This window comes from Acipenser ruthenus, chromosome 1 (assembly GCF_902713425.1).
Source record: "Acipenser ruthenus chromosome 1, fAciRut3.2 maternal haplotype, whole genome shotgun sequence".
Lineage (NCBI taxonomy): Eukaryota > Metazoa > Chordata > Actinopteri > Acipenseriformes > Acipenseridae > Acipenser > Acipenser ruthenus.
The window spans coordinates 4,003,801-4,019,484 of NC_081189.1; the positions used below are offsets into that span (position 1 = coordinate 4,003,801).

General features: G+C 41.6%; 1 long non-coding RNA gene across 1 annotated transcript in view; it reads left to right on the top strand.

Annotated features, from left to right (window-relative positions):
• Positions 1 to 1,470: 1,470 nt before the first annotated feature.
• LOC131739396 (uncharacterized) overlaps positions 1,471 to 15,684 on the top strand; it is a 36,268-nt gene continuing 22,054 nt past the window's right edge. Inside the window, exons 1-4 of the long non-coding RNA XR_009330507.1 lie at positions 1,471 to 1,743; positions 6,203 to 6,376; positions 11,556 to 11,626; positions 12,749 to 12,813. This is a non-coding gene — a long non-coding RNA (uncharacterized LOC131739396). The remainder of the gene's footprint in view (positions 1,744 to 6,202; positions 6,377 to 11,555; positions 11,627 to 12,748; positions 12,814 to 15,684) is intronic.

The window sequence follows — 15,684 nt, forward strand, 5'->3', positions numbered from 1 at the left end:
AATAAATGAAGTGAGGTCATGTTCTGAGACAAAGGATTCCAAGAGCATTTATATTAAATGCCAATTGACTCTCAATATTGTACTTTTTACTTGTAATCTTAAAATTAGCTGTGACTGCACCTCCTCCATAAACCCAGGGTTAACATTCAGGTTGCAGTTATGTTGTAAGACGCATACAATACCCCTTGTTATAAGTTTCCTAATGTCTCAACCTCCTTGTTATTGGAATCTATGAGAGCATTGCATTTAAAGAACACATTGTATTTAAAAGTGCTTGGACTGTGAGCTCAGGAGCTGCTCTTCAGCTCTACAGCAGTTGCCTGTCATTGACATATGTAATATAGGCTGGATCAGATTAGTAAGCGCCAGTACCACTGAGTGCACTGCAGTGTGCTACCAGCAAAACTGTGGGAACCCTGATCCAAAGGGGCACTAGCTGTTACTTCTATAAAGACACTTTGGCACATCTAGCCTATGCTACACACACACACACACACACACACACATATATATAGTGCTCCCTCGCTATAAGGCTCTCGGTTATAACGCTCCTCGGATACAGCGCTCCTACAGCATGTCCCCCAATTCCCTATACTAGTGATTCATGCAGTATTTCTACATTAAATACAGTACTGGTGTTCTTCAAAATGTAAACAACTTCTCAGTATAACGTTAGGTTACTTACTGTAACCCTGGTTCCCTGAAAGAGAAGACCACCAAAACATTATGTATGGGATATGCCTTCTTATTGGTAGGTATTCACTGAGCTCTCTATACCTGAACTGCCAATAGGCCCCTTCCTGGATGACAAACACTGTGGCAAACACTGTTGAAGCAGCAAAGGTCATTCAAAATGATCTAGACAGCATTCAGAATTGGGCGGACACATGGCAAATGAAATTTAATAGAGAAAAGTGTAAAGTATTGCATGCAGGCAATAAAAATGTGCATTATAAATATCATATGGGAGATAGTAAAATTGAAGAAGGGAACTATGAAAAAGACCTAGGAGTTTATGTTGACTCAGAAATGTCTTCATCTAGACAATGTGGGGAAGCTATAAAAAAGGCTAACAAGATGCTCGGATATATTGTGAGAAGTGTTGAATTTAAATCAAGGGAAGTAATGTTAAAACTCTACAATGCATTAGTATGACCTCACCTAGAATATTGTGTTCAGTTCTGGTCACCCCGTTAAAAGGCATGTCGTATGCAGACAGGCTAAAAGAATTGAATCTATTCAGTCTTGAACAAAGAAGACTATGCGGCGATCTGATTCAAACATTCAAAATCCTAAAAGGTATAGACAATGTCAATCCAGGGGACTTTTTTGACCTGAAAAAAGAAACAAGGACCAGGGGTCACAAATGGAGATTAGATAAAGGGGCATTCAGAACAGAAAACAGGAGGCACTTTTTTACACAGAGAATTGTGAGGGTCTGGAACCAGCTCCCCAGTAATGTTGTTGAAGCTGACACCCTGGGATCCTTCAAGAAGCTGCTTGATGAGATTCTGGGATCAATAAGCTACTAACAACCAAACGAGCAAGATGGGCTGAATGGCCTCCTCTCGTTTGTAAACTTTCTTATGTTCTTATGTTCTTACATCCTCAGTCCCGCCTACCGAGGGGTTAAAACTGTCATTCCACGGAAGCCATGTGTCTTTTTGCGTCGAAGCTGTGACGGCTACTGATGCGACCTCGCTGGTTGGTGATCATCTTCTCTTTCAGGGAACCAGGGTTATGGTAACTAACCTAACGTTCCCTTTCAATTCAAAGAAAACCACCAAAACATTATGTATGGGAAATGTACAGTGGCTCTCAAAAGTATTCACCCCCCTTGGACTTTTCCACATTTTATTGTGTTACAACATGGAATCAAAATGGATTTAATTTTGAGTTTTTTGCCACTGATCAACACAGAAAAAGTCCATAATGTCAAAGTGAAAAATAAAATCTACAAATTGTTCTAAATTAATAACAAATACAAAACAGAAAATAATTGATTGCATAAGTATTCACCCCCTTATTTGGTAGAAGCACCTTTGGCAGCAATTACAGCCATGAGTCTATTTGGATAAGTCTCTACCAGCTTTGCACATCTGGACACTGCAATTTTTGCCCATTCTTCTTTGCAAAATTGCTCAAGCCCTGTCACGTTGGATGGGGACCTTTGGTGAACAGCAATTTTCAACTCTTTCCACATATTGTCAATTAGATTGAGGTCCGGGCTTTGACTGGGCCACTCCAGGACATTGACCTTTTTGTTTTTAAGCCACTCCAGTGTGGCTTTGGCTGCATGCTTGGGGTCATTGTCCTGCTGGAAGATGAATCTTCTCCCAAGTCCCAGGTCTCTTGTAGACTTCAGCAGGTTTTCCTCCAGGATTTCTCTATACTTTGCTGCATCCATTTTGCCCTCTATCTTCACAAGCTTTCCAGGCCCTGACGCAGAGAAGCATCCCCATAGCATGATGCTGCCACCACCACGCTTCACGGTAGGGATGGTGTTCTCAGGATGATGTGCGGTGTTAGGCTTGCGCCAAACAAAGCGCTTAGCCCAATGCCAGTTTCGATGGCTGATACGGCTGCGGCCATCGGACCCAACAGTTTTTGGAACCGCACCAAGAGGAGCTTTGATCCCTGTTGTAATAGGGAGAGGCAACCCTAAATAGCTGCTACTCTGTCTTTCAACAGGTATGCACGCATCGTACCGGAGTCCAGCCGGAACCCCAAGTACGTCGTTGTGACAGAAAAATCAACGATTCTTGGTGGTAAATCTCCCTCCCGCTAAGTAACGGGAACAGAGTACCCTGGACTGCTTGGCCTAACACTTCATTCCTAGGGTTAAAAGGAAGTTGGTCATTTAGAAAAGGGGCGTCGTTTTGGTACATTACCTCATCAACCCGGAAGGGAAGTGATGTGGCAGCCGCGGATTGGAGGAGCGGCTGCAATTATTTGCCAAGGGGTCATGAGTGACGGTATAAGTAGGGGACAAAGCGAAGGACCTGAGGATTTGTGTATATGTATCACAAGTGTTTTGTTTGTCTAATTGTCTCTTGTTATTATTAGACGGCTAACACGTTCCGGAGCTGTCACCAAGGACCAGCACAAACCCGGAACAGTACTTCACTTGTATCATGAAGAAACTGTATTTGCACCACGAGCACTAATTCAGGCACTAAACTGACTTGTGTATGTGTTTTGTGTTTTGTGTGGGTGTATAATAAATGGTATTGACTATTATTTCTGGACAAACCCGGGGATTACAAATTACTTAACATCATTTATTGTTTACTGTTTGTTTTGCCGTCAGGCACTGGACATACAAATCATTAAACAGCTTTGCACCTGGATTATAATTGTCTGTTCATTGATCACTGCTCCCTCTCGCGACTGAGCACATATCAGCCAGTCGTCGAGATAGTTTAGTACTCTGATCCGCTGCAACTGCAAGGGGGCCATGATAGCATCCACGCACTTTGAAAACGTATGAGGAGCTAGGGAGAGGCCGAACGGCAACATGGAGAACTCATAAACGCTTCCCTGAAAGACGAAGCAGAGGTACTTCCTGTGCTCAGGACGAATGGGTACGTGAAAATACGTTCCACGGTGGTAAACCAGTCGCCCAGCCGGACTGACTGGAGAATGTATGACTATGAGTCAGCATTTGGAACCTCCTCTCCTTCAAGAACTCGTTGAGGAATCTCAGGTCTAGGATGGGGCGAAAGCTTCTGTCCCTCTCGAGTACTAGAAAGTATCTTGAGTAGCACCCCTCTCTGCAGGAGGTGGGGTCTATGAGACAAATGGGTCTCTTGCACAGCAAGGCGGCCACATCCTTCTGGAGTACCAAGACCTGAAGAGGGTCCAACACGGATGTCCCAAACTGAACTGCAGCACGTAAACGTTTTGCACGGTATCACCCAGGTGTCCGAGGTGCAAGAGCACCAGAATTGCAGCTGTTGTGCAGTGAAAGGATGGGTCTGAGGCCGCAAGCCTTCATGGTACCTTCTGGGGCTGCTCAGGTCGGGGCGGAGCACTCTGAGGCGGCTGCCTAGGGCAACGGCCCTGGAATTGCTTCCTGGAACGCTGTTGCGCGGATGCACCACGCCCTGCCTTCCCTTTGCTGTGCGGAGGGGCTCCGTTGCCTACCGCCGCTGTGGCCTGTAAGAGATGCCTCAGGTCACCCAGCAGGGCCGTGGGCACCGGGACCGCCCTTGTGACGGTGCGTGCCTGGGGGGCCTGCCAATGGCTCGTCCTCCCCTGCACCAGAGCACGGGGAGGGAGCAGCATGGCCAGCTGCTGAGATGCTTCACACTCTCGGAGGGAACGCTGTAAGATATCCTCCACAGCCAGCCCGAGGATATCAGCACGTCCAGCAACGCCACCTTATCTGCGTCGGGCACCCTTGCCTGCGACAGCCACAGCTATCTGCGAGCCACCACCAGGCTTGCCAGGCTCCGGCCCAGGGATTGCCATTGAAGACCAGAGATCTGGAGCAGCATACTTGAGAGGAGGCGAAGCTCAGAGGCCATTGGCTCTGGGAGCGGGGTCCCTATAAGCACGCCATCCAAATATGCGGTCAGGATGCCCGCCATGTTAGCTGCGGTCCCATGGGAGACCCAGGGACCGGAGCTGTTGCGGATGGTAAAGTGGCCGGGACCTCTGCCGGCGCCGCAGGAGCTTGCTACCTCGAGAGAAGCTCGAGGACCTGGGCCATCTGCACCTTAAGGTCCATAATGTCCCTAGCCTGCCTTGAGCGCTTCACCTTTCTCGCCTGTGGAGAGGGGGAGCAACTACGAGGTGTTGGCGCAGGAGCCTGAGCGCAGGGGATCTCCTGCGAGGGGCTCTGCGATAACTGGAGGAGTGGGGGTTGGGGTCCTGAGGGCTGCTGACGGCTCCACCATGGGGGACGGAGTGTCTATTCCCTTTTGAGTCTACTGCGACGTACTCTGGGCTGAAAGGCCGTACACATGTCGCAGAAGCCCTCTCTGCTGATTGCTTCAGTGGCATGCTGGACCCCTAGGCACTGCACGCATAGCGAGCGCTTATCGCTAAGTGGCATGTTCGCCTTGCAGGATGTGCAGGCGTGGAACCACGGGATGCTTGACATGGCTGGCTTGCACCGAGTAGCACTTTTTTGCTGCAAGAGGAGCTGCAGCTTTCTCCTGGAGACGAGACGCTTCAGCCCCGCTCCGGCAGCCGAACCTGGGGCGACCAGCTCTCCTTCTCGCATTTCGTTTGCTTGTCTGTCACATCTAACTGAACTCCTGACTGCCGTTTAGCCAGGCTATTTATAGTTTAAAAACTGCTAATTAAAATGATCTATGAGTGGGAATGTTACCTTTTTTTATGAGAGAGATATTTTATTTTGTATTTTAGTCAAACGTGTTTTGTTATGTGTCCTGCGGCGCCCCCAACCCCTCCCCTGTTTATAACGCTCTTCAGTTATAACATTCATATTGTGTGCCCCCCGAGACCCGCGTTATAGTGAGGGAGCACTGTGTATGTATATATATATATATATATATATATATATATATATATATATATATTGTAAGATAGCAGGGATAGGGTCAGATTCTTCCCTGCTAAAACATGTGTGTATGCACATTCTGGCTGATTGTTTAATTTCTTTTATTGTTTATTATCCCCTGCACCTGGTAGTAATTGGAAATTAGAAACAGGTGCAGTGTATTTAAGTGGTGCAGTCAGTCTGCACAGGACTGCTGAATAGAAGGAGACAGGAGGTGCTGTTTCCGAGCAGTCAAGAGAAAAGTAAGTGTCGTGATAAAGTGTTTTGTTTTGGTGTTATATGTCAGGTAAACAGCTTAGCTGTCCTGCACGATAGACAGGGACCTGCATAAATGTATAGTGAGTGCTCAATGAGAGCTAGTTTTTTTTTGTTTATTTTGTTTTTGTGAAATTAAAGTGCGCAGTAGCGCTTAAAATCAAAGTTTCTGTCTCTGGGTCTGTGTTTTTAAGGGGCAAACGAACCAGAGGGGAAGCAGATTTGTTACCATATATATATATATATATATATATATATATATATATATATATATATATATATATATATAATATATATATATATATATATATATATATATATATATATATATAAATAATATGACAGGCAACTACAACTGGAAAGCAAACCCCAAACCATTTTATAACTTATACTTGTTTTTTTGGGGTTTTTTTCCAGGTTCAATGTCAAATATTTTCTTTGCCAAGACCACTCTGGAACATGTGGCCACGGTTCATTCCCTGGACCCTTTTGCTGTCAAATCTGTACACAAAGGGGGACGTAACACACATGGACTGGCCTCTCCCATGCTGCAGCATTCAGGATCTCTGCACGGGTAATTATCAGCAAGGGGTAAGTCTAAAATTATTAGCATGCATTTCTCAGTGCAGTATTTCAACAGCCCATAAACGAAAACAAAAGTGGGAGATTGTAATATGCGGTAGCAGTTAGAACAAAGGTTGTATTGTTTCCTGCTTATGTCACTAATTTTGAGTAGATTTTATTTGATAAAAACTTTTCCAAGACCCATGTTTATCTACTTGAAGACAAAGTTTCAATCTTAAATTCTGCTGGTTTGTGCTGTGAATTTTGAAGGAACGTTGAATGTTGGGGCATCAGCAGTGTGGAAACATGAAGTTCATGTTGTGCCATCACTGAGAAATAAAGAAATAAACTGAGTGGTCAGAAAATGGGGCTGTAACTAAATTAAACCAATTAACACTACTTACAGTGCTTGCACAAAAAGTTTTGATAGTGTTGTCAGATATATCAACCATGTTAAATACTGAAACAGCCCTCCCATCTTCCCTAAAGGAGGCAAAAAGCCAAGCTAAACACAAAGCTTCTGAATCTAAAAAATCAAAATATGAGCTGATTAACAAGTGTAAGTAGCGGGGTTCCGAAAAATATAGCGGTACACGTTCCCGCTGTTTCAGTAACGTACCTGTCATTTTTCTTTTCATTGCTAAAATCCTGACAACTTTTTACACTTATCATTTTAAAGTCTGTTTCAAAGCTCTTTTCAAAATGTCCGCTCCAGTGCACTGATAGTGTAAGGGTTATTGCCCACATTGTCAAACAGGTAACACGGGACTAACCATCCATGATGTGCTATGGAACAGAAAAGCCAGAGCACTTGTTATGTTTTTTTTTTTTTTTAAATCACTCTTCCTGCTGCGATTTAGAAGATAGATCTCAAACCCTATGCATAGCACCAGAGTGGCCATTTTGAAAAGAGCTTTGAAACAGACTTTAAAATGATAAGTGTAAAAAGTTGTCAGGGTGTTAACAGTGAAAAGAAAAATGACAGGTACATTATTTAAACAGTTGTAGCAACACTATATTTTTCGGAAACCCCACTACTTACTCTTTAGCAGTATACATCAACTGAGCAACACTGAACAGCAATTTGCAACAAAAACAAAGCCGATTTCATACTTACGGAAGTCATAACATTGGGTAACTTTACAACAGATCCAGTTCTCAAGTTTGGAGTCATGTGCAGTTTACCTCTGACCTGATGGGTTCCTGTTTTGCGCTGTGTGTTCGCCACCCCTGTGCCCGCCTTTGACCTCTCCAGGAGGTCGGATAGCAGAGGTTGTTTGGCTCAAGGGTCAAGGTCATAGGTCATATAGGCAGCAAGGACATAGGAAACAACTGTTTTGTTGTGTGTGAGCCAGTCCTATTTCTAAACAAACGTGACATATACAAAGAGAAGCAGTCATCAAGACATGCACTTTGCTCTCATGTATTTTGGCATGACCTTGGATCATGAGTGAAGCCTAGACTTGTGTAATGCAGTATAAACTGCTGCTGTTGGAAATGCTTTATTTTAGCCTCTGTATCTAACATAGTGAAGTCATTTTGGATTGGCTTCATTTCTTAAAAGAAGACCAGCATAGCATACTGTACATACAAACATGGCCGTCAATAATTTTAATGCAGCTTGTTCACACACGTTTGCGGAAATATAGTATCTTGTTCAAGGAAATGGCAAACTAAATGGAATTTAATCAGGATTTAGACAGAAATGTTATTATTAAAATCATTGCAAATACTAACAAATAGAATGGCCACTGCTAGCTGCATCTGTTTTCTGTAAATATATTGTATATACCTGCTGGGTGCCCAGTAAGAGGCCAGTAAATATTTGTTCCAATTCCCAACTCTTAGCTGATCACCAGCACACCAGCAGTTGCTGTAATTTTAGCAGGGCCAGGTCATAAAAAGCTTGGTCTTTATAGTTAATAGTAATACCCAAATCTATAATCTTTGGAGCCCTCTGTCCTCCTCAGCTGCTGAGCAATTTAGTACACAGATTGACTCGGAAATAACTGAGTTACAGGCTGGCTGGCAAGTTTAGTATCAAGATAATCAGCAGAATCTCTTTTCAGATTGTTCCCATATTTCTCTTTTGTCAGCACCCCAGCTGTGGGTGAAGCTAATTAGAAAATAAAGAACAGATCACATGCCAGTGTGTGTCAGTCGCTTGACGTATGTCTCTGGCCCTGCACTCACAGCTTGCCAATTCACCAGGGCTTGCAAGAGAGAGAGTGCGCACCTGCTCAGGTGAAAGATGACCCGATGATGTACGATGTGTCTAATTATCCACTTCACATGTTAGCAGACATGCTGACAGTGCAGCTCCAGAGGATATGAGATGATATCAAGAAGTAAATTCGGGAACAAGTGCCGGTTTTAAGATCTTAACGGTGTTTAAGGATTCGGAATCCACTAATGCAAGTGCTTTGGCACAGACTGTCCTTCATAGTATTAATGACAAGTAACCTGGACATGTGGACAGGAGATTCAAACCCTTTGTGCTGTGGTCTGCCAGATATGTCTAATGAGTGATCTCCCCTGCTGGGAGGGAATTGGTGCGTCGTACTGCAGACCGTTTATCACAGAGTCACTGCACCGCTGAGCATGAGTCGGTGTGTAAAGGCCAGTGTTGGTGCACATCTCAAATCTGAGTTGTAAATAATGAATTGTGTCTTTTAATCCATTCATTATTTCATTGAAGTTGCTGAATTGATAATAAAAACGTGTATAAAAAAAAAAAAAAACATGAAACAAGGTAGTGCATTCACCTCTATACCAGTTGGTCACAGCCAAGGAATTATTTGAGAACCACCTTCATATTCCTATTCCAGTCATGAGGCCTGATACATGGTATGTTCCTCTGAGTAAGGGATAGCAATTTATGATGAAATTTACAGATGATCTTTACCTTTTTTTCGCTGAAAGAAGTGTAACGTTTGAGTAAGTGTAACATTTGTCGGTGGCAATTTTGTTTACGTGGACAAAACAGTTTTTATAGGTTATAGTGGATAGAACAGAACTGGGGTTTCTGTGGATCTGCTGCAAAGCCCTGGACTTTTAGATGCTATATAAACGTTTTCTTGGTTGTTATAAAATGATATTCCAACCAATTTATTTTACCAACACGTCAAGAGCCTTTGCATCTTTCATAACATTTTTCATGATCCCCTACAATGTTTAAACATACTGCATTCAGTAATTAAAACATGCAATATACTATCTAAGACAAAGAATCTAGATTATTTTTTGTTTGTTTGTTTGGCATTTGGTTTTTTGATCAAAATGAAGGACTGTTTCAGTGTCTCTCTCTACTGTGCTTCTCTAAACAGTCTCCAGATCTAGAAAGATCCCTGGGCTTGGTCTAGCAATTGTTTATGCTCCAGGATGATCTTTGATTAAAATGCATCTCCTCATAGCCGCTGACGTGTTAAAAATTCTGACATCATCATAAGACAATTACTTGCCTCTCGACTAGAGATCTTGCTCTTTAATTGAATAGTAAGACATTCACCTTTGAACCATGAGGTTTCTGGTTTGTGTTCAGTCCTTGTCCCTGTATTCAATTCAGTGGACAGATGCTAAGCCATGACATGCTGGTCTTTATAACTGTGAGATGCTCAACGCAGTACCAGAGCTATCAGCTTTCTCAATGGTACAGTAATCATTTGGTGAAGTATCATTACAATGGAAAAAAAAATAGAATGTTGTAAATGAGATTGTTTAGTGAGTGAGCCATATTGCTTGGCTTTTTAAACCTTTTTTGCCCTTTATCTCACTTGGTTTAAACTCAAGATCCACATTTGGCACCACGAAGAAAAAGTTTTACATAGCTGGGTACATATTTTCATATGACGCTAAAGATTCTCTGAAGAATAGATTGAGGTTTGTTCTCAGCAACAGTAAACCCTAACCAGAATTTAAAACATTGGCTTTCATCCCAGTAGAAAGTGAGATTTGACTTGGAAGAGTCCCTGCTATAAACTATAGCTGCATGTTAATTTGTTGGCTTGGTTTGAAATCATGATAATGATTGTATTTATTTATTTTATATTGAAATGTTGTTTAACAACTCTTATTAGAATCCTTATCCATGATATAATAACCAGTCTTTAGTTTGATTGGCCAGGAGGTGAATAGAATGACTGATTTTAGAATCTCTCAGGCTCTGAACTGACCCGTTCCAAAATATAAACAAGCAATAGTCTGGTGAAATTGGACAAATCTTAAACTTCTTTTTGTTTTTACATTTTGGGATGAGGTGTATTCTCTTTTCAGTAGGGGCTAGTGCAGTGAGCAAAGTGACTAGCCTTTCTTGGAAATCCATTGTTAACAGCGTCCATCTGTCCAAACTGTTATTGTGCCATTTAGGGGCATTGGAGCTCAATGAGATTGTATTTGCTTTTTAAAAAAAAATACATTTAGAGTGCCCAGTTATGCTCACTCACCACAACAATTCCCCACAAAAGCACAGGAGACCTAAAGGTCAGTGGACGTTTTGCCATCCCACAACCCAATCACCAAGCCAATCACCTCTTTACATCCTGGAACTTGACAGCAGATATTGGTGAGAGTCTCAGAGTGTTCGACAAGCCCTTTATGCTTTATATAGAATCGTTTTTTTTTCTATGATTACATCACTGTTTGTGGTCGTTCCAGTTACCTTGTTAGGTACTTTTAGACACAGGCTTATGCCATATACCACCACACTTGTGTAAGAAAGTGATACTGTAAGAGACCGTACCTAATTTGACATCTGTTAAAGCTTCAGTTAAAGAATACAGAATATGCGGGACTAATAAGTATTTGAGAAGCTGTCCCCTGTTTTCAATTAAACTGCTAAAACAATGCTCAGCTTTTAAGTTCACTTTGACTGCGTTTTAAAAAGATGTATTAAAAAAGAATTATTGAAAACATATTTTTAATCCACATTAAAAATGATCCTAATGGGGTTTCAATTTAAAATGTTTAGCTCATGTAATTCCTTTCTAATTAACCACATCTAAATAATCTTTTTTTTAAAACGTGTTGCAATTTCTTTTTAATAACAAGCTTCCTTGTTACAATGTGTTCCATGATTTAACGTCCATTGTATTATATATTCAAATGGCTATGTTGAGGGTTTATTGGAAACTAGATTTCAAACATGGTATGGGAACTGGAGTCTTTCCAAACAGACTCGCTGATGATTGTATTACCCATCTCATAACAGGCATGGTGTCTGTTTTTGCCAGTGATGATACTTATGGAGGGATTAAATGTGGACAAGGCATTAACACCAAGGTAAGATTTGATTGAATTAAAGAAATTAACAAACTACCTGCAAAAACAGCAAACGGGCATCAACCTTAAATAATTTAGGAATTGGCATATTCTGTTTTAAATGTGCAACATGTCATAGTGTAGTAGCTATTACTCAATCAACTCTTTAGTAAACTAAACTTTTGTCTCCCGAGTGGAGCATCCGGTAAAGGCACTCCGCCCGGAGAGCAGGATGAGCCCTATAGCTTGGAGATTGTCGGTTTGAATCCAAGCTATGCCACCGACAACCTTGGACGGGAGTTCCGAGGGGGCGATGCACAATTGACCAAGCGCTGCCCAGGTGGGGTACGGTTTAGGTCAGCTGGGGTGTCCTTGGCTCACCGCACACCAGTGACCCCTGTGGCTGGCCGGGTGCCTGCAGGTCTGCCTGTATGCAAAACCAGGACTGCGTGGTCCTCCGACGCTGTAAGTTCTGAGATGGCTGCATGGCGGGCTTGCAGAGCGAAAAAAAACGGATGGCTGATGGCACACGTTCCGGAGGATGCAAGTGCTCGTCCTTGTCTCTCCCCAGTTAGTCGGGGGGTTGCAGCGGTGAGCCAGGTTGAATAATAATTGGACATTCCAAAAATTGGGAGAAATTGGGAAAAATGAAAAAAAAAAAAGTAAACCACTTTTTTTTGCATTGGTTTATATATATATATATATATATATATATATATATATATATATATATATATATATATATATAACCAATGCAAAAAAAAGTGGTTTACTGTTTTTTTTATTCATGGCTCTATAAGAAATCCCTGGTAATCTGTATGGCTTTTTTAGGTAGAAATGTTGGACAGGGGCCCTATCACATTCTTGCGCACTGTGATTCAGGGAATGCTCTACCTTCCTTGTGTCCTCTGCTGTGTGTGTGCGACCCCCACTGAGCAAACCGCAAACCACAACATCTGCACCATCTGAATGGAGATCCTCAATAACCCACATCTGTTACTGTTTCATGCTGTGAAATATTAATCTTGTGGTGCAAAATGGTCTGGATCAGAAACTAGAAGATGCTTGTTATATTCATCCAATCCAGTGCTTGATCATGACAAGGATTTTTTGAAGCCCCTACTGTGCTCTTCCCCTCTGCAGATGGATAGAGGCATTGGGGCATGTTTTGATCATCTAGACAGCTGCAGGTCTTAAAGAGCAACTTGGTAAGTATATAATAATCACTTCCTGGTGACTTTTTAAAATTCAAAAGCATGTCTTACATATGATATAAGTGCTCCAGGTACACCAAAGTGTAACTATAAACCTGTCCCCCTGCATCTCTACAACGGGGATGTAATGAATGCTTCAGTAAGAAGTACCACATAGAGCCAACTGTGATCATTCTTACACCCACTATGGACATCGGGGGGACAGGTTATCGGTTACAGTCAGGTGTACCCGAGTTATCTTAACTAGTGTTAGCGACAATCTGTCATCAAGGCTAATGACTGATTTGGTTGAAGTTGGAGTCAGAGCGGAAGCAACACAGATTTGACTTTTTCCAGGACCTAAAAAAAACAAAGAAATACCAAAACTTTTGTCCTATTATAGCTATAGCTGCAGATTGCATGTAGTATATTTGGAGAGCAGTCTCCCTAGCTAGTATAACATCCTCTACTTTGTCTTAATCCTCTCTGAAGACTGCTGTATCCTTGCAAACTCAATGTGCGCTTTTAGTTATTGCTTACTGAGGTACAACAGCCAACTAGGCAGGGCATCCTAACCTACAAATACAGCAGCAGTACAATGACAGAATAATACAGTGGTTCAAAATTATTGGGAGTCGTAAACATACTTCAAAATGTCTCAAAGAATAAATGAATCTTGTACTTTTACTCTGGAATCGATCCCCCTACCACGGAGTTGTTTACTACCCGTTGTCATTACCTTTAATCTCCCAGCATATAACTTCACATTCGTGTTTCTACACTAGTAGAAGTATAGTAAAGCAGAAAGCAGAGGGAGTGCAGTGTGTGAGTGTCTTGTGTCTACAGGGAACTAGCTGAAAGAACCTTTTGTTTTATGCAATCGGTGGCTTAACTGAAGAAGAAATTGTTTGAGGAAGATGGCAAAGTGACAGCAGCGTTTAAGAGCCCAAGTGGTGCTGCAGAAATGAGATGAAAATAGACAGTTATTACAATTAGTGTGTCTGCTATTCAGCTGAAAAAAAAGAACTCGGACCCCCTTTTCATTTTAAAGGACTACACCAGTAATTTCAGCCTATGGAAAAGCTGATTGAAAATGATTTATTTGTGAACACGTACAACCGTTTCTAAAAAAAAGAACAGCATTAAGAGTCATTAGACTCCACTCTTTTAAACAAAGAGCATTCATTGGCATTTGGACGGGAGCCTTGTTTCTGCTGAACAAGTCAAATATCAGAGGTTGCATATAATAAATAGAACATGGAGCCCAATTGTATCCCTGCCAATAAAAAGGGGAAAGAGTGTTGGCAGGCTCAATTTAATGGCTTTGCCAATTATTGTTATAGACTTAATGCCTCCTGCTTATTAATACTGGATTAGAGTCACTGAACCAATTGGAAGCGTCATATAAAGCATGTTAAAGCACTTTGAGAATTTGAAACAACTTTCAAAACAATGGCCATTCTCCCATACAGCTGTGTACAATTAATACATGCAGTGAAGTATGGATAAACAAACAGTTAGCGAAGGCACACACTGTGATGGATTTAATTGTAGTAATGTAGTGGCTGTATAAAGACCCCCCCCCCCCCCCCCCCACAGTTCATCTTCAAAAGCCTCTCACCTTTCATTTTAAAGTCGTAAATATTAAACATTGGCATCATTAAAGTAATTGTAGCTAACAAAATAATTCCATAAATCTTACCTTCTATTAGCTACACAGGTCTCAGATGTGAAGCTTTGATAGAAACACATGTCTCGTTCTACACTTGGTTTTAAAGTTCTCAGTTTCTATGCCTTATCAGCAGGATATCTTTTACACTTCTGCTTCCTGGGTTATTTCACCTCACCAGTGTCTTCTGAGTCAAAGTATGTTACTGGCTGAAAGCACGTCAGTCAATAAGGGTTAATAAAAGGAAAAAAAAACGATTGCAGGTGTGAGGAATGACTAAACATGTGCGAACACAAACGGCAAGCCAGATATCCTGTTTTAAAATAAAAATAAATGCTTACTACACCAAGTGTTTCTTTCAGAACTGTACTTTTGAGACCTATGTAGCTAATGGAAATGTTCAACAGGTAAAATGTATGGAATTGTTTTATTAGCTGCTTTAAAAAGTTTACTTCATACTGAAAGTCTGGACAGGGAAACTGGCCAAGAACCAGCATGAAATGCAAATCCCATTGATTTAAAGGCAGTGAGCTTGGTGAAAGATGAGATGTGTGCGAGATAGCTGATGGTTTAATTAGGAAGTTTAAGTTTTCTTTTGGGGTTAATAAACACAGATGTTTATGTTTGTATTATTTTGTTCCCCCACATGACATGATGGTATTGAAGCTGTGGACTGTACAGCACAGTGTAATGCATCACATGGTGATCAGATAATCTGGTTTCAATTTCAATCTTTATCTGCAGTGGGACATATAATTTTATGCTGAACATGTTTAATAGTGATAATTTTAAAGCTGTTTTAACTGTTTCATACCTATTCCACACTGATAAATCCTGTAATTCTCATAAACATGTGCTTCCTTTTTGCTTGCAGTTTGTAGGGTATGTATGGCATTTATTGATGTCTTGGTTGTGATCGTGGCTTTGAGATATAAACCGGCGCTGTGCACTCACAGCTGGGCTGCTACTGCAACAATCAATGTTTGCCATTAAAGTATAACTTTAAAAGTTTAATAAAATTACAAAAACAAAATAAAACATGGAAGTCCTAAAAATCGAATTGCAACCGATGAATCTGCATGTACTGTAGACCTATAGAGGGAACAGGACAGCATGGTTTTTTTTTTTACAAGTAGATAGTCGTGGCTGACAGGAACATGTACAGGTTTGATGAACTTGTGGATTTAGTGTTCAGGTAAGGAAGTCATGGACATTTC